Source organism: Hakea prostrata, chromosome 1 (assembly GCF_041222555.1).
Source record: "Hakea prostrata isolate BN-2017 chromosome 1, UWA_Hpros_2, whole genome shotgun sequence".
Lineage (NCBI taxonomy): Eukaryota > Viridiplantae > Streptophyta > Magnoliopsida > Proteales > Proteaceae > Hakea > Hakea prostrata.
This window is the reverse complement of record NC_142600.1, coordinates 27,431,136-27,453,260: the sequence shown is the minus strand read 5'-3', so window position 1 is coordinate 27,453,260 and position 22,125 is coordinate 27,431,136. Positions and strand designations below refer to the sequence as shown.

Genomic DNA, 22,125 nt, shown 5'->3' with positions numbered 1-22,125 from the left:
TGATTATGTTGCATTGGATTATTGGTAATACTAATGGCCGCCTTGTTGTCATAATACAACATTATACGATTTGGAACTTGAATTCCAATATCTTTTAATAGACCTTTGAACCATAGTAGCTCACAAACTCCACGAATCATAGCTTTGTATTCAACTTCTATATTGAATAAAGCTACCACATTCTGTTTTTAGTCCTCCAAGTTACTAGATTACCTCCAACAAAGGTACAATAACCTAAAATCGACTTCCTGTCAGGAGACTCAGCCCATTCTGCATTGTGTGTCCCTTAGATTATCAGTTGGTGACAAAAGTATTCATTTTCCAGGAGTTCCCTTCAAGTACTGCAGATTCTGGTTACAACCTTCATATAAGGTTAAATATGGATCATGCATGAACTAGGCTTACTATTCCTACAACATAAGCAATGTTTGGCCTAGTGTGGGATAAGCAAATAAGCTTCCTTACTAGCCTTTGGTATCTTCCTTTGTCCATTGGTTCCCGCCTCTTTCTCCTTAAGTTTAGCTCCAGCCTCAGTAGGGGTATCAATTGCTTTACACCCCAACATTCTCACTTCTAATAATAAATCAAAAACATACTTCCTCTGGGATAGGTATATACCCTTCTTTGATCGAGCCACCTCAATTCCTAGGAAGTATTGTAACTTTCCTTAGATCTTTAATCTCAAACTCTTTGCTAAGAAGGTCTTCAATCTCTGTATTTCTTCACCATTATTCCCTGTGATGACAATATTGTCCATATAAACAATGAGAAGTGTGATATTGGTACCTGACTTCTTGATAAACATTGTATGATTAGCATTGCTTTGCTTGTACCCAATAGAGGTCATTGCCTTTTGGAGGCATCCAAACCAGTATATAGGAGATTGTTTCAACCGATTTACTTTTACAATATTATCATCAGAAAAACCATGTGAGATCTCTATATAGACTTCCTCCTCCAATTCCCCATGCAAAAAGGCTTTTTTACATCTAGTTGGTGCATGTTCTAGTCTTTGTTCACAGCCACAGATAATAGAATTCTAACAATGTTCAGTTTCGTAACTGGGGCAAAAGTCTCTTAATAATCAATCCCATAGGTCTGGTAAACCTCTTTGCAACTTGTCTCGCCTTCAACTTGTTGACCGATATCCATATTTTGTTTAACCACAAACACCCATTTATAGTCCATGGGTTTTTTTTTCTTGGAGGAAGTGTAACCAACTCCCAAGTATCATTTTTCTTTATTGCCTGCATTTCCTCTACTATAGCTACCTTCCATCTCTTATTAGCATAGGCTTGCTGCCAATTTTTAAGAACAAAAACAGATGATTAAGAGGATATAAGAGTACGGTAAGAGTCAAACAAAGGGTCATAAGAAACATACTTAGCTATGGGATGCTGAGTGCAAGATCTAACTCCTTTCTAATAACAATAGGAAAATCACAAGAAGATACCTCAGGAGGAATAGTAGAATTTGATTTTGGAGTAAGAGATTGAAAATGTTAACATGTCATCTTTCTTCACCTGCTTTAGCTAATTGTAATTCTTCCTCTGATAAGTATGTACTCCTTATTCTAGTCAATCTTGTTTTAAAAGACCTCAATAGTTTGTCTCACAAGAGTGGTCTCCCCCTAACTAGGTTCTTCACATGGTTTAATAAACAAAGGGGGAGAATTAGAGTCCTCCGGTATATTGGCTGAAGTCTCCCCTTGTTCAAACTCTTCCTAAGCTCATAAGGTATGCTATGGTGGTGTCTAGGAGTCTATATGTGTGGTAGGAATGAAGATTATGGTAGAATGGCTTGAATGGATTAGTGTGATCCCAAGCCCTCTATTTATAATATAGTGGAAAGAACTCTATTACGTAAATACCCTTACTTGGGTTAAAAAAAATAGAAAATTACATGAACTAAAACTTCTAGAATTGAACTCTTAATAGAATTTAACCAATAGATGCCCTTGAACACAACGTTAGTGTGGGTGCTCCTCACTTTTTCATTTTATTAATCCTTATTGTTCTTTATTTATGATTTACTCTTTGTTTATTGTTTAGCTTTTGAAACTCCTTTGATCCTTTCACCTACTTTGATGGCACATTTTCTCATTTGTTTAAGAATTCCTCCAGTTAGGAGCTGCTGCCATTTATTCAGATGCTCTCTTGCTTAATGTAGACGACCTTGCTGACTGATGCTGCTGCGATTTTCTCTCTAAAAAGGATGGCATGGGCTGGGGGTTGTTACTCATGGGGCAAGGCCCCTCCACAACCAAACCTAGGCTGCTGAAGTCAGACTTCCAAACTGCTACCAGTAAGTCAATTTTGTTGGTTACATAACAAAGCCTATAGAAGGCAAATATAAGTCGATCTTAATGGCTACATTGGGAAGAGTTTTGAAAGCAAATGCAATGCATAATGAAGAAAGTAGGTAAAGAATGCGGACAACTGCAATAGAAGACATGCTCAGTTCACTTATCTTGTGCAGTCAAGATGGCAAAATAAAATGCACTTTTCAGATAGAAATTAAGATGGAGAAGGTCAAAGGAAATTTAATGATCTACCAGAGGTCCAGACTTCTTTTTCATTTCTCAGCACCCAATCCAAGTGAATTTGAGACCCATACCTAGGCCTGCTTCAAGGGCGGGCCTTGAGCAATGGTTGGTGGAACACAGTTGTAGCTTGAGGTCAAGTTATGGAGACAGCCTCTCGGAAAAAAATTGCTGGGGTAAGGCTGCGTAGGATCTGTCCAGTTTATCGTTGTCACTTACTTGAGAACCCAAAAATAAAGAAACCGAGACTTTTCTTTGCACAGTGATTGCAAAATATTACTGTTTGTCAGTCATTCAGTGGTTAAAACTGAGCTTTTATAGCTTCATATCATACATCTATGTGCAATATTGATCTCCTTTTATAAATAAATGCTACTTTAATCTTTTAAACTTTCATGTATAGCCTCTTCGTTCTGTAAATGTTAAGTTGTTCCCTTTTCTACTCTCACTAAATCTTTGAAGATTGTTTTCTTCCCTTTATTTATAATTTTAATGCTACTGGGAAAGATTCACCTCTTACTTGGGTTCCAAAACCATGTCTTGTTTCATTTCTTATGGTTTATTCTCTTGATCAGACTCAAAGAAATTCTATGCTTGGGGGTTACTGCTGGGGTGTACATCTTTACACTCTTTGCAGTAAGTTTAGAACTTTGATAAATTCATTGAATGCAGCTTCCCTTTTGTTAGTCTTCAGTTTTGATTTGTTAGTTATGTACTTTTTTATGGTGCAGATGAAATACAAGGAATGTGTTCTTGGCTTAATCCTTGTTTGCCCACTTTGCAGAAAATCTTCATGGACAGAATGGCTATATAAAAAGGTTTGATGCCAATATCATGCTCATTAATACTCAAAACAATAGTATGGGCATCAGCTCACCGTGGATCATTGGGTGTTTCTTCTGTTCAATCATTCCACAACATCTCTTTTTTGCCCTTTCTATAATGGAGGACCCTTTGGACTGGTATCCCATAATTTGCAGAACAGGAGAATCCAGTTGTCTGATGCATTGCTTTTTTCCATGGAGTTGTTTAATTTGTGCTACAGTTCAAAATTTTCATTGATTGCATGGTTAAAAGAAGTCAGAGGGCTAATGTCCTATTGGCTGGTCTCAAAATCCTTATCCAGTGATTTCATACGACAGGTTATTCATGAGAAATTCAAGGCCACATAGTCCACGGTGGGTTTGGTTGTTGTGTTACGATTTTCCTATTTGGAGGAATGATATAAAAATGATATTTGATTCTGGAGGAATGGACTTCTATAATTTGCAATTAATGTCGAACTTGCTCTACTTCTATGGTATGTATGGTTTATTGAAGGAGTGTTTTCTCCAGTGTTTCTTCAGTAAGTATTTAGCAGTATTATTCAGTTGTGGTGCATATTTGGCCTGATTCAAATTCTTTTAGTAATTTTTCCTTCTCAATTTCCCTCAGGAAATTAGGACTGGTATGCATGGTGCAGAATCTGACATAGTACAATCTTGCCCATGAGTAAGGAAGTCTGAAACTAGGGTTCACCTAAAATGTCTGATTTCTTAGCTGTTGATTTCCCTTTTGTCATTGAAGAGAACAGACTCATTCCTCTTCCAAAATGAAAGGGCAGAAGGTTTGGATGATTCAATTCGACTGATCTATGACCAGGATTAAGGAAATGATTAAATCCTAAATCCCAGTCCATCAATCTGAGTTCCCTAGTCTTAGCTGCCTTTCAATTTATATCAGCATCACATCCTGATGTACGATATCTTTGATCATTCAACAAGGTTTACTTTATTGTGGTCTACAAGGTGGAGCCCATTGCTTGTGTTTATCTGCCTCCCATTCTTTTATCCCATGTTTCAGTTATATTTTTTTTAGTGATCTCTCAGAGTTTTGAAAGAAAGCATATCTCTAACCTTGCTAATAATAATATAAAATAAATAAATGAATAATTCATTGTATTAAAAATCGACTTTTTCTTCCAAATAAGAAATAATTCTTTCTGTTATGTCATTGCAGTTGCTGGATGAAAGACAAAGTTCAAATGTCATTTGCTTTCAGCACGCTATTAGCAAGTAAATTATTCTACCCTTCCTCTTCTTCGCATTGTAGTTTATGCATTATAGTCTAGCTGCTTCCCTGTCGTACTCTTGAGTCTTCCGTCCTATTAAGGCTTGATTGCTACAGCTTTTAACATTTTTTCTTTAATTCGTAAATGTTAGGATATACTGTTTGATTTGACTGATGAACCTGTTATGAAGTTAAATCATTTTCTTTAATCCTTGCTGGTGCCAAAGGAACTTTTGTTATACGTATAATTTTATTTTTTTGGGTAGAACATATTAAATGACAATTGTGTGAGAAGCAGTGTTTGTTCCTTAGTAATTATGCATATCCAAGCATTTTAATAAAGAAAGACATAAGAGTTTTTTTCCATGCATCTCCTCAATTTGACCCATAATTTATGCATGCCTGCCAATGGCTAAAAAACTTTAGTTCTAGAAACTAACACCATTAATGGACTTTTTTTTTTTTATTGAATAAATAATATATTAAACAACAAGGAGAAACAAAAAGGGGAGAGAGACAGGGGGGAGGGGAATTCAACCTTTAAGGGAGAGGCTGAAAGGAGGAGTTAAGACCTCAGGCAACAACAATAAGCCTGTTCCTTGGGGTGTCACTAACCGAGGGATGGTGGATATTGTAGCCTAGAAGAAACATAAAAATATATGGCTTTCCAAATCATGTCAATAGAGGGAGATTTGCAAGTTCATCTCCTAAGGTTGCGCTCCCAACACAAATGATGAATGGATGCATTGAAGACCAACCTGCCAACCCGATCACAAATGGACGGCCCAGAATAAAGTCTCAAAATCCAATGCCAATCCTGAGTGAAACTGAAAGAGTGTCTCGAATGGGGCAAATGGAAGCTAGGGCTTTTCTTTAAAGAATGTGAGAAAGGGGACATGTAAAATAAAGGTGCTCAAGGTCCTCTGAACCACTCCAGCAAAGAATGCAATTGGGGTTAACCATAATATGACGGCTTGAAAGCAAGCTCTGGATGGGGAATCCAAGGTTGAGGGCTTTCCAAAGGGTGAGGGAATGGAGGGGGATCTGGCCCTTGAACCAAACGAGGGGGGCCCAAGGGGCAAGGGTAGAGGGGGAACGGAGGAGGTTCCAAGTGGAGGAAATGGAGCCTTTTTTGGATTGTGAAGGGTCCATATAGTGAGGTCATGGGGGGCATTAGAGCGCGGGGGGAGGGAAGTCCAAACCTGAGTGAGACAAGGGTGGGGGATAAGGGATCAAGGACCACCGACGATGAACATGGAAAGGGGGGTGGACCTAGGGATGTGAGATTCATAAGCTGTAAGAGGACTTAGGAGGTTGAAAAGAATACCCATTGGATGTCAAGGGCCGTGCTAGAAGAAATGGAGGCACCAGAGGAAATTTGGATGGAGATAAAGGAGAGGTAAGGGGTCAGAGGGTAAGAAGCTTCCTCCAAACCTAGGAGGGGATGGAGGGGGTCGGGACGGTCCAAATGGAGTAAGATTTGAGAAGGAAGGAATATACCCATTTGATCCAAATAGAATCGTGCTTTGAGGCTATTTTCCAGATGAGTTTTGAGGAGGGAGGCCAAATTGACATCCTGGATTCAGCGGATATCCAGACCACCCTTAGATTTGGGACGACAAATAGTCGGCCAACTGATGGGGTGGAGGAATCGGGAAGATTCTTGGCCTTTCCAGAGGAAAGGCATAGAAGAGGGACTCAATAACACGGATGGTGGCTTTGTGAATGGGGAAGATACCACACCAGTAAAGGTAGGAAGATTGTAGCACTGATTAGATGAGCACCACTCTACCAACAAAGGATATAATTTTTCCTTTCCAGAGTTGGAGCTTTTTCCGGATATGGTCAAGCATGGGAGTGCAATGGTGGTTTGTGAGCCTTCCAGGAATAAAAGGAAGGCCAAGGTAAACCACCGGAAATGAGCCAAGGTTGAAGCTACTGAGGGAGTGAAGAGAGGAGCGAACAGATTCAAAGACCACAACAAGAAAAAGAGAGGATTTGTCAAGATTCACTTGAAGTCCGTAGAGAGATTCGAAGAGAGAGAGAATCGAAGAGATGGAGGTGAAGTCAGCTTTGGAGAAGATCATAAGGTCATTTACAAAGGCTAGATGGGTGAGCTTAAGGGATTTGCACTTGGGAATGGGGGAGATGAGAAGTCGATCAGTTTTTGGATTGGAGAATACGGGAGAGGACCTCAAGGCCAAGACAAACTAAGAAGGGAGAGAGGGGGCAGCCTTGACGGAGATCAACACGGGAAGGGAAGTACCTTGTAGGGGACCCATTAGTGATGATCGACAAGTGAGGGTTGGAAATATAGATTTTAATCCAGTGAACGAAGAGGGGGGGGGGGAACCTATGGACGAGAGGACTTCACTAATGAAGTCCCAGCGGATGGAGTCAAAAGCTTTGTGGAGGTCAACGTTAAGGTTGGGGAATGAGCGGACCTATCGAAACCTCTAACGATCTCAGCACAACAAAGAATATTATCCGCAATACTATGTCTAAAGATAAATGCAGATTGGTTGGTGCTAACCAAGGATGACATGAAAGGTTTAAGGCGATTAGCCATAATTTAGTAATGAATCCGTAGAGAAGATTGCAGAGGGAGATGGAGCAAAAATCATAAAGGGAAGAGGCATAAGGCTTTTTGGGAATGAGACAAAGAAAAGTTTGGTTGATGGAAGAGAGCTGGGAGGGATTGAACAAACAGTTATGAATGACTTTGATGAGGTCTTCTTCAATAAAGTCCCAAACCGCGATAAAGAAGCCCATACTATAACCATCTGGGCCAGGGGCCCTATTGGTTTTATGGGAATGAATTGCATTGAGGATCTTATCATGGGAAGGGATAGAAGAGAGAGAGAGCTCAAGGAGAGAGGGTTGTTTGTGAAATTTAAAAGTAACCGCAAGCGCACTGTATCGTGTAGCTAACGGGTCGATCTCAAGGAGATATGCCACTTAGAATTCAACTTCTTAATAGTAATGCAAAAGTGGAATGATTCAATTTTTGTTAACTAATTAACTAAACTAAACGATCCTAATCTATACATTTAATGCAATCAAATTGAAACGAAAAATAAATTAAACACAATCAATGCATAAATAAAAGACAGGAAAAAAAATGCGAACAATAAAAATAAAAGGAAAAGGGAAGTGATCCGAGTGTCAGCTCTGGATCGAGGGAAGGGGAGTATAATAATAATGACTTTGACCATGGACCCTTTGCCGTAGCTTACAGTCCACCGATCGGGGGAACGGATATTAAAGAAAAAAAACGGTGCAGAAAGTAAATACAAAGCAATAAACAAAGCAATAAAAGGAAAACGAAGCCTTAACCAAAGAGAGGCACGACTGTAGGCATCTCTGATCAAGGATTCAGGGGAAGGGAGAACAATAAATAAATGCTGAAAGTAAATCCTAAATTAAGAATATGAGGGATAGATAGAAGCGGGAATGGAGGGAGGAGAGAAGATTAATAAAGAAGGTTACTTACTTGCGAATTGAACAAACGATTCGAATCTCAACCAACCCTAACAACCAGATCTAGATCTAGAATGATCTAAATCTGCAATTGCTAGACCCAGAGAAAAACGAATCTAAAAACTTGAAACTTGAACTTGAATTGCATTACATAGAAAAATTAAACCTAAACATTCAATCTAGAAATTTAAATCTCACTAATGCAAGCAAAGAAAACTAGAGAAAGTCTAAATAAACTGAAGAGAGAAGAAAGAGTGCTTCTACTAAGCTCTAGAACACGTTCTCCTTTGATGGAGTATGCTCTCCTTTTATAGAGTTTACATGAGATATGAGGCAAGGTTGAATTTGAATAAAACTTAGGGTTCCTATCTGACTTAGCCAATTAGGGTTTTGACGTACTAATTGCGCCGACTTAGAGAGATCAAATGCATAATTCCACCGTTGGATTTGAGGTTTAAGTAGTCATGAAGCTCTCCTCCAAAAATCAGCATGATCGGATATCGGATGACCGTTCGATGAAGGGCTTGATCGAAATTGGACAGAGACATTCAAAAACGGGATTTTTGCCTCTTCCTTCTCTAAATATAATTCTTTTTCCTCTTTTTCTTTCTGTAATTAAATCCCAGATAGGAAATAAGATATTGAAGTATGGGGGAGGGGGGGTGGGAGGGCCTGAGGGGAAGGGAGGAAGGGGAGAGAAGATTCGATAAGAATGTGGTCACCTTGGCCTTAATGTTGGGGGGGGATCCGAGATCCAAGAGCTGGAGCTAGAGAGGAGAGAGATGGAGTTAAGGTTGTTTCGGGCTTTGAGGGATCGGTGGAAGAAGGCCGAGTTGGAGTCACCCAGCTTAAGCCATTTGACACATGATTTCTGCTGAAGGAAATTCTCTTCTTGAGAAGAGAGAGAAGATAGGCAAGAGATAAAGATTTTTCCTCCTCCCTTCAGATTATAGGAGGTTTTGAGCTCGAGCAAGATTAGAGCGACAGGAGGAAACCCGGGAGGTAATATTCCCAAGGGAAGCGACGTTCCAAAAGTGAAGGGATTCCTTAGTGTCCGAAGCTTGCGGGCAAAAGCAATGAAGGGGAGAGAATGACAATGGATTGGCTTAGCCTAAGCATCCTTGAGAGTAGGAAGGAATGAAGGGTTAGAAGGCCACATGTCAAAGAATTTAAAAGGTTTGGGACCAAAAGAAATGGAATTGCCTCAAAACATGATTCTATTTGGGTTAGGTGGGTTTACTCTTACCTTCTCCTGTCGGATTCCTTCTAGACTGTTCCTATGCCCTCCTATCCTTCTTGGGTTTGGAGGAAAATCCTCCTCCTCTGCTGCCCCCGGGCTATCTCTGCCATCTTTACTGGATCTTCCACTTCCTTTTGGCTCGACCCGTGGCATCCAATGGGCATTCTCTATAATCACTTTGGTCCCCGCTCTGTCTATGACACCCGTATCCCCAAAACCATCCCCTTGTCAGTTTTCATCTCAAATGGGTCTTGGAACCCCTCCCCCCTTCCCATGCTCACACAGGTTTGGGATCCCTCCCCCCTCTCTTCAGCTCCTCCCTTGACCTCACCGTTTGGCTACCATCCCCCACCAAATCATGTACCACCTCTTTGGCCTGGAACCTCCTTAGGCCCTATAACCCTAAACCTCCCTGGCCCCCCTTGGTCTGGTTCAAAGGCTTCATTCCCCGCCACTCCCTCACCCTCTGAAGAGCCCTTAACCAAGCTCTCCCCACCCAAGCATTCCTCTCACCGCCAAATCCCTATTAACCCCAACTGCATCCTTTGTTGGTCTGCTTTGGAAAACTTTGAGCACCTTTTATTTTCCTGCCCCTTTTCCAAATCTATCTAGGAAAAAGCCCTCTCCTCCATTTGGCCCCATTCGAGGCATTCCTTTGGATTTGGTCAGGATTGGTCCTGGATTTTGAGAACCTTTTTGGGTTCTTCCATTTGCGATTGGATTGGTAAGCTTGTGTTCTGTGCCTTAGTCCATCACCTTTGGTGGGAGCACAATCTTCGGAGATGGACTTGCAAATCTCGCTCATAGATCAGATTTGGAATGCCATCTTCCGATGTTTCCTCTGTTGGTGGCTATTCCCCATCCCCCGTGATGATCCCCGGACCGCTTATTGTTGTCTCCTAGGGTCTTGGTTCTTCTTTCCGGTCTTCTGCTTAAGGACCTTGTATTCCTTCTTTCTCTTTAATATATTTGTTTATTCATCCAAAAAAAAGAAATGGAATTTTAAAGTTGGAGAAAGCAAAGGGACGGGTGTGATCAAAGAGGCTCTAAGGGGGGAAGGAGGCATGGGAGGATGGGAAAAGGGAGAGCTAGGAGTCATTTATAAGGGAGCGATCAAGTTTGGAGGCTATGCGATCGGAACCGATCCTTCGGTTTTGCCAAGTCAGAGAGTGACTAGACCATCCGAGATCAGCGGGACCGAGATCATCTAGGCAAGAGTTGAAATCTTCAACAACGAGGGGTTAGGGGAGTGGCCACCAACACGCTCATGGGAGTAGGTGAACAATGTTAAAATCACCCGCTATACCCCAGGGAAGACCCGAGATAGAAGGGGAGATAGAACGAAGGTCATCCCAAAGAGGGGTACGGTCCTGAGAGCGGTTGAAGCCATAGATGACGGAGGAAAAAGGTAGGGGGAGAGGTATGAGAGATATGGAGATGCATGAGCTAGGAAGAGGAAGACAGAAGATGGACTTGAAGAATGGCTGGATTCCAAAGGATTTAGATACGGCCATTGGGAGGAAGATCATTGTTAGAGAGGAAGGACCAAGAAGGGGCAATAGAATAGGCAATCCTATGGGCATTATCACTGTGAACAGGGTCTCAAGTAGGGCACAGAAGGAGGCTTTGGAGACACGAAGAAGATTCTTTGCTTTAGCTTGTTTGGCGAGGGAATTTAACCCTTTAATGTTCCAAATGAAAGCATATGATATGGGCACTATAAGAGGGGGGAGGGCAACAAAATGGGGACTAAAGAGTTCAGCCGGTGGTTACAGGGTAGTCTCATGCTAATGGGATCCCAGGGGGAAGGGGTTTCAAAAATGTTAGGGTTAACAAAGGAGAGAGAAAGGGGTGGATGGGTTGGGGGAAGGGTTTTGGACCATAAGAGACGGGATGGACCAGGCTTTATGGTTCAGAGGAACCAAAGCACTCTCATTTGGGGGGATATTTGATGGGGAAGTGGTCAAAGGGTTAATTGTTGAGGGTGTGTCCGTGGGGGGATTTGGAGTATTGGGGTGTGGGGGTGTGTTCAGGGGGGGGGGGGTTGGGGGTGTGTTCAGGGGGTGGGGGTTGGGGGTGTGTTTAGGGAGGGAAGCAGCCCAACATAAAAGGGAAAGGAGTTGGGCCCGTCAAAGTGAGTGGTAGGTCTAAGGGATGCTAGTTGGGGGGAATGTGGAGGGTGTAGGACTTTATGGGCCAAAGGCAAAAGGGGCCTAACTGAGTTGAGACATGGGATGGGCTCGACATCAAAATTAGTTGGAGTTAGGGGATTAAAAAGGGAACAGTGGGCAGGCGTGGTTGGGAGGGGTAGAATAGGTAAATTGGGATGTAGGCCAACATAGTTGTTATTTTAGGTTAAAGATACTACCACGAGAAAGGGGGATTAGGTTGGAGTTTCACCGCAAGGGGAAAGGAGAGAGCTCTTGTTAGGAGGCGTACCTAAGATGATTGGGATGCAGTAGCGTCAGAGTAGGGATCTTTAACAGTGGCAAGGGCTACCAGATCTTGGGGAGAATCAACTTTTAGGGCTTGATCCATCGCATGACAATGATCGACGGCATCTGTGTTTGGGTTATCAGAAGAGATTAGGGACTGTGTTGGTTGCATCAAAATTGCTTTTTTCTTTCTTCTTTTCCTCCAGTATGGTTTTCCGACAAGGGAGGCGGTGGCAGCAGTGGCGGTAGAGGAAGAACCGGAAAGGGCATTTGTGGTGGCATCGATTGGAGAAGCAATACTAGGTACTTCCAAAGCAACATCAAAGGAGGCTTCATTCTCGATAGGAGGAGCTTTTGAGACAACTTTAACGTCAACGACATTAGAAACTTCTGGAGCAGAGACATATACAAAAAATTTCTTCAGTTTGTCGATGATGAGCGTCGGTGGAGAGATATCAGAGGGCAGCATGGTGTCGGTTGAGGTAAAGGCTATTGTAGTTGAACCCATCTTGAGAGAAGAAAAGTAAGAGGATAGATCATGACCAAATCGACTGCAAGTTTCGCACCTTGAAGGGATCCAATCGTAGACTATAATTTGGTTATATATGAGACCGTTACCATCTACAATGGATAAGGAGGAAGGTTGGGGTTGGGCAGCATTGACTTCAACGTAGATATGGGCATAAGAAAGTCTCTGCTAGTTGAGGGTCTTCAAGTCTGAGTGAAGAGAATGACCTATTGCAGAGCCAATGGATTGAGTTTTTCTTGTTGAATCCTAAATTATTGATATAAAAATATATGGATGATATTGAATTAAATTTCTTCTTTTATTTCATGTTGCAAACTAGGGGTTCACCCATTGCCCTAGTGACATTATATGATTTCTTAGATTGTAGTTGGGAATGCGGAATGCCCTTTTGGCATTTATGCCATAGGATACCAAAGAAGGCCGTATGGGACGCATTCCTATGGTGTTCTTGGCTTTTTCCCGATTCCTGATTTACATATTTAGGGCATGTCTGAGTGTTTGGTTAGTGACCTCGTAGTACTACTACCCTTTCGGCGGGGGTATTGAGCCGGTTAACCCGTGATGTTAGTGGTTGGGTCCTGTGTGTCAAGCAGGCCCACTGTCATCATGAGATGGTAGGATTGCATATAATAGATAATGGCTCATGGGTGCTCAAGACCGGTAACCAACCCGTGAGAGAACATGGAGAGCATCCTATCCATTATATGTGAATGACCATAGGGTTAGGGGTCAACGTAATCTGAGTTGGTTGGTGCCATAGGATACGTTGACTCTAGGTGGGAAAAGATATTGAACCGAGTTGGAAGTATCCGGACCATATGCAGTACGAGACCGTATGACTTTGCATTGGGCTTCAAGTAATCCTTAACACGCGTCAGATCTTATACCAATGGTGATGTGAGAAAGTGGTGACTAATACCCCAGCCACGAATTGATGTGACTTGACCCAATTGCCGCGGAGAACCCAACAGACGTGCTTGAGTGCCGTGAGGGAAGAATGATGAGACCGCCCAAAGAAGACTGGTGTATGACTTAATGCATGTCTACTTTAGAGACTACATTATAGAGTTATGAACGTCATATCATCACCATGCATTTGTTGTTTATATTATTAAATACATGATTGTTTTATGAATTATGATATGGAATATGGATAAATGTATTGACATGAATGTTAGTTACCTCACTGAGCTCTATAAACTCATTCCTTTATTTTGTTTGTTTCTTTAGACTGCTCTACAGGTTATGAGGACCCCTCCTCCATTGAGGATCCTTTGATGAATGGCTACTAGGAGGGTCTAGTCAGAGATGAAGTAGAAGCATATGATGCTTCATGTTCATGCCAGACTGCTCTTACGGAGCCGACTTTTAGAGATAGAGACATTGTTGTCCTTAGGAAATCTTTAGTTTCTTTCATGTTTCTTTCTACATATATACGTTGATTTCTTTAATTTGGGAAAGGCAAGGGTATTTTCTATCTTGACTCTTAAATTTAGGTAAGACATTAGTGTTCCAGAAATCCAAAGGGAGACCAGGGAGATTGATCCACAAGGGAATGCTGCTGAAGTCGACCTTGTGGAGGGGCATAGATGGAGACCAAAGCTTGAGGAAAATGGGAGATTCTCCGACAAACCAGGGAGATCCTTCCAGTGCTCGAGTTTTGTTGACAACCGAGTGAAATTTGAACAAGAAGAAACCGGAATCCAGGACAAAGGTATCCATAGAGTCAGTCGATTTCCATTGTTTTGAGAGTGAAGGCTTGACAATTCCTATGGGGGGGGGGGGGCAAGGAATTGGCCAACAATGGCAAATTGCCAAAAGAGGATACTTGCTTGAGTAGCAGATGTAGGGCAGTGAGCAGTAGTGGAGGGCTCAGAATTGGAGGAGGGGATAAAGGAGAGGGTACAGTCATTAGAGTGGGGGTTTGAGGTAGAAGAAAGGAAAACGGGAGTTCCACGGCTTAGAGGGGATGGGGGTTGCAGGGGGAGAGGTGAGGGAAGCAGGGGAGGAGACTGGAGGATCATAGGGGGGTTGGGGGAGCCATCTTGGGGTGTTCGAGTGCTTCTTTGGTTCCATTAACGGACTGTTAGTTGCTATGACCAAAAGACCCTTTCACCCCGACTATGTAATGACTAACTTTAAGTGGTAAGTGAAATACCATGTTGCTCATATCATTTTCTTGTGCCATTTCTTCCTAAAATGATTTTGTAGCCCTAGAATTCTCTAGCAAACCTTCCTTGCACAACCTCTTCTTTGACTAAGAAAACTCCCTCCATCGCCCTTCTTTCTCCGTCAGCCTTTTCTCATCCAACTCACGACCAAGAACCTTTTGGTTGGTGAAAATCTGGAATCCAATCAATGCCAAAGATAGTTTTGGGGTGGTACATCCTTATTGGTCTTTGATTCCCACAAGGATCCTAAGGAAGTTTTGAGTTCTATTTGGCGTTTCTACTTCAATCTAGCATCAACAAATAAAAAGTAAATACCCAACCTAGAAAAAAAATGACCTATAAATGCCCCTGTACGGAAGAAGTGACATAATCCAGATTGAAGGAACTAGAAGAGTTAGGGGTAGATCTAAGATAACCTTAAGAGAAGTGGTGAGAAAGGATATGCATAGCTTATGCCTTGTATCTAGCATGGCCTCAAACAGAACTGATTGGAAGGCAAGAATCCATGTAGCCAACCCCATTTAGTTGGGACAAGGCTTATTGTTGTTGTTGTTGTTGGACCCAACCTAGAAAAACGTTTTTTTCCCAATTTGTCTGCCCTTCACTTTGCAATTCACCAGATCATCGTATCCAACTCTTGGAACCATAGCAGGCTGTGCCCCCTCTTCTTCTCTATCTCCTTTCCTGTTTGGGTTCAATGACAGCTAGCAAGTGAGTCTTTAACCCAAGGCTCAATTTCCCCTGCCCCTTCCTCCTCTCCAGCTTCTTTTTCTATCCCCCTCCTGTTGGGAATTCACCTTTCTTTGATGTTCTTGTGCCCAAGGATCTCAAGGAGTTTCTTCTTTCATCAGCTAGCCTCTAGTTAGAAATTGAAAGGAGTGATGCAGAGGGCATGGCTCTTAGCCCTCCAAGGTGATTTCACCACCAGATACACACTCTGTTCCTCTTCTTTTCTGTCTCTATTTGGCCAATGATTTCAACAGCCAGCTGTCGGCACTGAAAATTGCCGTCCCTCCTAACAATGATGACAGCTAGACTAGGCTGGAACCTGACCTTTCTCAAGGACATCTCTTGAAAGGAGTGATGGATGCATGAGGACATGGCTCAAAGCCTGCAGGTGATTTTACTATCATTACACACTCTGCTCCTCCTCTTTGCTGATTTTGTTTGGCCAATGATTTCAACAAGATGTAGATGCTGAAAATTGACACCCTTCCTGTCAATTATCAATGTTGAAAAAATTCATCTCATTTCGCCGTGTTGGCCTTGTTGAGACAGCCGAGACACCGAGATCTTGAGATTTCGGCAAGACATGGTACAAACTTCTCCGATGGGTTCTAGGTGGTTTTTGTGTCTGATTTTTGGTGTACAGCCTAATTTGGTCAGACACACAATGGAAACATTATCTATTTACTAAAACCTAACACAAAGTGGTATTCTTGATTGCATATGCCTGGTTATATGTGGATCAAACTGGAAGTCTGAGACATGTATTTTCACATAACACATATATTATGCAAGAGATTGAAACTTTCATTAAAAGGCAAGAACTACAAGAACTAGTAGAATTTGAGAAGTCATAACTGGCAAACTCAATACTCTGTTACAAATTACAATGAAAAAGCTACAACTCCACAAGACACCATCAATGATACTTCATAATTCATAACCATCATTTACAAAGATGTAATAATGGTTAGGAGTTATTGATCTAACTAGGATCACTGCATATCGTGCCTTGCACAACAGCATCTGACCCAAATGACCTGAATCCATCCCTAGAAGTTTTGAAATTCGATCATTTGTAATAATGGTCATGAAGTATGATTGGTGTCTTGTGGAGTTATAGCCTGTTATGACTTCTTGAACTCTACTTGTTCTTATAGTTTTTCTTGTAATTGTTCTTGCATCAATGAAATGTTCTATGTTCTCTTCTATAATTTATATGTTTACATTTGTGAAAGTACAGGTTGCAAACTTTCAATTTGTCCACATACAGCTGGGCATGTGCAAATAAAGAACACCACTTTGTGTAAGGTTTTAGTCAGAGATAACATTTCCATTGTGTTTATTGGCCTCAAATTTGGATGTACACTGAAAATTAGACCAAAAAATCACCTAAAACCCACTGATACAGTCTGTTGAAACATAGACCAACGTTGTACCATGGGCACAAAATTTTGGTCGCTGCTAGGCCTTGCTATAGCAGATGAATCTTCACATCCTTGACATTGGATGTGAAATTTATATTTATATTTGAATTTGGATATAAACTGTTTTACTGTAAGACTCTTGGGGAGTTTCTGATGACATCTTTTTTCTTTTTTTTGGTAGAATATAACATCAACAACAAACTTAAAATGCTGTTCTAGCCGGATGCAAGACTTCAGAATATATATTCCCTAATTGGTGTATCTTTGTGTGTGATGGACCAAACTAGTTCCTGCATAGGCTTCCTCTGATTGACTAGTCAATGGTTAGTTGAGCCTTCGTAAAATCTTGTAACATGGTTCCTCGATCTAATGCGAGTAGTTAATTGAGTCCTCCTCCCTGCTGTCTTCCTTGATATGGCCCTAGCATTGCTGCTATCCTGATGCATTAGCTGTGACGAGTGTTGCTATCCTTGGTGTCAAATCCACCCAACCGGTACCCCATTTGATACCCGGATTGATCCACTCCGATCAATTCTGTTCATGCCTCCCACTCCTCTATCTGACAATATCATAAACATTATCTATTCTTTTTATATTCGTTTTGTTTGTCTGGTTTTCCCTCTCTCCCTTTTTTTCTTGTTTTCCCGTTTTCCTTCTCCTCTCTTTTCTCTCTCTTTCTCCTCTTCTTCCCTTTCCCTCCTTCCTCTCTCTTTCCTCCTCCCTTCTTCTCCCTCCTTTTTTCCTCTTCCTCTTTTTCCTTTTTCTTTCTTTTCTTTTTCTTTTCTCCTCTTCTTCTGTGTTGCTTGTGTGTTGTTTCTCTTTGCTGTCTCTTTCTTTTCTCCTCTTTTTGTTCCCTCTCTCGTTCTTTCCGTTCGATTCTCTCCTGTGGTTCCCGCTCTCTCTCCCTTTGGTTGTTCTGTCCCTCTCTCTCTCTCTCGTCTCTCCGGTCTCCTTCCTGCCTCCTTTCGGTTCCTTCCCTTCCTCCGGTTTGGCTTCCCTTTGTCTCCTTGGCTCTCCGTCCTCTCCTTGGTTCCTCTTCCCCTGCTCTCTTTGCCCCTCCTTTGCCCCTTTCGTTCCTGTTGTTTTTCCCTTTTTCTCCCTCCTCCGTTTTCGTCTCTCCTTCCTTCGGCCGCAGGTACCTAGCCAACCAACTAGCATCCTATGTTGTCATCCATCTCAAGTGTCGTCCCATCAGCTCCCATCTATTCCCTCCGTGCCTAGCGTTTCAATGACCTCCCCAATCCCGTTGTCCATCACATATTCAGTTCATCATCTTTCTGCATCCAATACATTTTATCATAAAGTTAATCATGATATTGAATGAATCATCTCTGTCGATGTATGTCTCGTTAATTCTCTTTCTCCTTATCTCTTATTTTGTAATCAGTTCTATTCTCCATTCTATTGGTATCTATTTTTGGATCCATCCTTCCTTGGTTGATTGTTATTAGTCCATGTCCTTTGTTAATGCCCTACCATCTTTTTTGAAGTTGGTATTTTGGATCCCCGGTTGCTTCCCCTTTTCTTTTTGTCATTTCCCTCCCTTTCCTTCCTTGGATTTTGGGTTTTCTCCTTTTTTCCGTTTCGGATCTCAAACTTGATCTTCCTGTGGACCTTGTCAAAATTTCCCAATCCTGTCCCCCCCTTGCTCTTCTCCTCTGCTTTGGGTTGTTGCTTTCTGAATGGCTTTCTGGGGAACTTAATTTCTTATCTATGTTGATAACTGCTCTGTCCTATCTCATTTTACATGACATGATGTTAATAGAAATTAGCACTTGCTGGCTGTGGCTGCTCTGGATGGCTGAGTCTCTTATCTGTGTGCCTTGTGTGTTGCTTCGCCCATTTCCATGTCTCACCGCAGATAGGCATAGAAAGATGATGTAGGATGGAGTGGAATGGTGATTCTACCTTGGTGTGAAGATGTAGACAATAATCATAGTAACTGGTTTTGATGAGGTGTCTTTCACTTAGCCAGGAGATGCCTTGGGCTCTCCCCTGTTTCGGTGAAAAATGATTGCTGGCTCGCTCTTTTTAGATAGGATATTCCTAGATCTTACTCGCCTTTCTGTTTTGGTCGTGCATCCCAAGGATCGCTTGTTTCTCCGACGGTTTAGTTCAGCACTTCGTAGGGATTTGGCTTACAGGTCTTTGGTGGGTTTTCTTCCACTTCAATTGAGTCTGTTTCGGTAATACCTTCGGTTGTGCCGGGGTCTTGGTACATCACTGTTTCTTCTCCGTGCGCAGCTTTCCTTAACACCGATAATGCTTTAAGCGGGGTATCTCTCTGTCCATAGCTCGGTCTCCGATCTGTCATCTCGATGGTCCATGGTCTCTTCTCCCCGCTTCGGTCTTCGGCCTGTGTAAAGTGGATCTCGGGTCGGGGTTGTAGGGCTAGATTTCCTGGGGTGCTTCTTATTACTGTTGGCATAAGAATCTTTATATTGGGTACTGATAAGAAGAAAAAGGGTTTTGGTTATGGATGCACAACCTTTTGATGGTTTCCCCTTTCTTACTTTGAAATTAAAAAAAGGAAAAAAAGTTGCTAATAGACATATCTCAACTCTGGAGCAGAAATTGGTGATAAATGTAATTAAATTGTTATGTTGAAGTTTAAGTACAAAGGTCATGCTCGGTGCTTTGGTCAGATGCCTACTTTGTGAGAAGTGTTCGTGGGGTTCGAATACTGAAACACTGAAACAGCTTCTCTGGCGACAGGGATAAGGCTACGTGTGACCCTCAGACCTAATTAAATATGGGAACCTTTTGCTCTTGGTGCAGCCCTTTCTATAATAGTGCTGACATTTAAATCCATCTTCATAGTATAATATATTAGTATCTGTCTTACATGTACTTTTATCTATAAATCTTTCTGCAGGAGGCATGATCTAACTGATGGCTTGAAAAAACTAAAATGCCAATATACATTTTTGTGGGTGAGAGGAGTCCATTTCGTGCTGAGGCTCTCCATATGAGTGCCAACATGGATGAAAGTAGTACTCTTATAGAGGTAAAGATCCTTCTTTTTCTCGTTAGCCTTTTTTTCCTTTTTTGATAATTCATTATTTTCCATAATCATTCATTAATTCTTAAGCATGTGTATTTGAGTCACTAAACTGTGTTAAATCACATTGCAAGTTAAAGCATTGTGACTCTTTTTTAGAACTCTACTGGCTTTTGATCACAATTGGGTCTCTAGGTAAGTGATACACACTTGGACTTTTCACAGGTGTGAAGCATGTGGTTCACTAGTGACGGAGGAATGTCCATTTGCCATGTTGATGCCTATCGCTTTTTCTTAATGGGTTTTGGTTACTATCGGCAGCCACCTCTTACATCATCATCAACTGCTTAAGGTTCAAATCCTGCAATTAAGCTGCCTCTCCAGCCGTTCATCGATAGCACCAGAGCTCCTATCACCAGAGGGTATTTAGATGTCAAGCTCAAACCTATCAAGACCCGCATGATGCCTGAAGTTTGACATGAAAATTATCTCTATTTCTGTTCACAGCAACTTCATTGGACTTCGTGCCATCCACCCATCAGCTGCACATTCTTTGATTTTTGTAAGTTGGCAAGGGATGGATGTTGTGTCCGGGAATGTTCAGACAGTGTACATTCTTTCTATCAACTTCACGGAAGGTCATTCTTGTGCTTTGCTAACAAATCTATCAATTACTTGTATCCTTTAGCCCAGTCCATCTTGCCTAAGAAGTATGCTACCTTGGAGAAAGTTTCCTCCTCAAGTTTGCCTTTCTGCTGCCACTTTTTCCTCAACCCATAAGAACTGGGGATTTACACCATGAAAATTGCATATGATATATTTTAGTGGTTCTGTTCTGTTATTTTGTTACAACCCTGGCTAGTGGGGCCTTATCAGAAGGTAATTCTGAGAGAATATTGGGTTGGTATGTTTCTGTGGGAATTAGATGGTTAGTGAAGGTTAGTAAGGTCATTACAATAGGAGTCCTAGCGTATAAATGTTTCAGGGTGTGACAAGGAAAAGCAATGAAGAATATTGTTCCTTGTCTCCAACTCTCTCTCTCTCTCTCTCTCTCTCTCTGTGTGTCTTTCTTCTTCCCCAACCCTCTGTTTCTTATAATCTGCTACTCTTCCCTTCTGAGTTTCTTTTATTCCCTGGGTGCTTGATACGGGTTCATATCATTTTTCTTGGTAGCTATTTAAGTAGATCTTGAGTTGCTCCAGAAAGATAAAGAACCTGTGTGGAATAAAATAGTTCTAAACAAAGTTAAAGTTACAGCTTTCAAGAGTGTAAGCAATTAATAGTATACTAGAAAGATGAACATCTTCCATTACCCATAGAAATAAGCCCAGCCTTCTGATGATATAAGTTATATGTAGACAGATCGAGTAACTCCTTGAGGGGGGGAGCCAGACTGGTGAAGTCCAGGTTAACTAGTGTGATTTTGCTTCAGTCTTGGGCAATAAATGCGTAGGACTGTTCAGCCCAAAAATACAGTCATTGGATCAAGATCTTCGTCAAGATTTTTGATTTCGACCGAAGATCTCGATCAGTAGACTGCAATTTCAGTTGAAATTGTCATGCGCATTTATTGCGCTAAACTAAAGCTTAGATCCTAATTAGTGATACACCATGAATTACGGTTCGGTTCCAAGCAAGGCTAAATACAAGGCCCTATGTTTACGAAATGGGTCAAGGTGAAGCCCTTCGCTGCTATTACAGAGAAGCAGATGGGGAATTTCTTCCAAAACAATTTCATTTATAGGTTTTGGTTCCCAAAGATACTGCTAACTTACAATGGGAAGCAATTTGATAATCGACACTTCAAGCACCTTTGTGATCAGTTCTACATCAAGCACCGAATTCCTGGGAGGCGTACCTCATAGTAACGTACAAGAAGAGGTAACCAACTGTGCTTCGCTAGGCAAAATAAAGAGAAAGTGTGGGCCGAGGAACTCCCCAGCGGCCTCCGATCGTAGTAAGGGTGTCAAGTGCGTACTGAAATTGTTTAACCGTACCGAACTGTGCCGTTTAAAACCGCACTTTTCAAAATTTGGTACTGTTCGTATTGAAACCGGATTTCTTTTGTACGGTTTGAGTTTCAGGTACTCATACTGTTAGTATATACCAAAACCTTATCGAATTAGTACCATACCAAATTAAGGGATATAAATGTAATTTTACAATTAAAACACTTTACTTTTACCCTATCCCTAATTCTCTCTAATTCTCCCTAATTCTCTGTTTCAATTTTTGGTTTTGTCCTTTACTCATTTTCTTAAATTTACTTACTTTCTCTCTATTAATTAGATTTACTTGCTTTGTCTATTGATTGTTTGATTGTAATTTCATTAGGATCTTGACAAAGTAATAACAAAAGTGGCATGGTTTCGTTTGTACCAAAATTATACCGCATTAGAATCATGTTTAAACTAGGGAACTTAGTTTCGGCGAAATTCGTCAGTTTCGCCCCCTAGCGAAACAAAACCAGGGGGTGAAACGAGATGGTCAAAATGTTGCCGAAATCTCGGCAACATTCGGCGATA

General features: G+C 41.5%; 1 long non-coding RNA gene across 1 annotated transcript; it reads left to right on the top strand.

Moving 5' to 3' along the window:
- The first annotated feature begins 4,166 nt into the window (after positions 1 to 4,166).
- LOC149028565 (uncharacterized) lies at positions 4,167 to 20,576 on the top strand. The gene is made up of 3 exons (XR_016170294.1): positions 4,167 to 4,596; positions 19,475 to 19,606; positions 19,826 to 20,576. It is a non-coding gene; the product is annotated as an uncharacterized LOC149028565 (long non-coding RNA).
- The last annotated feature ends 1,549 nt before the right edge of the window (positions 20,577 to 22,125 follow it).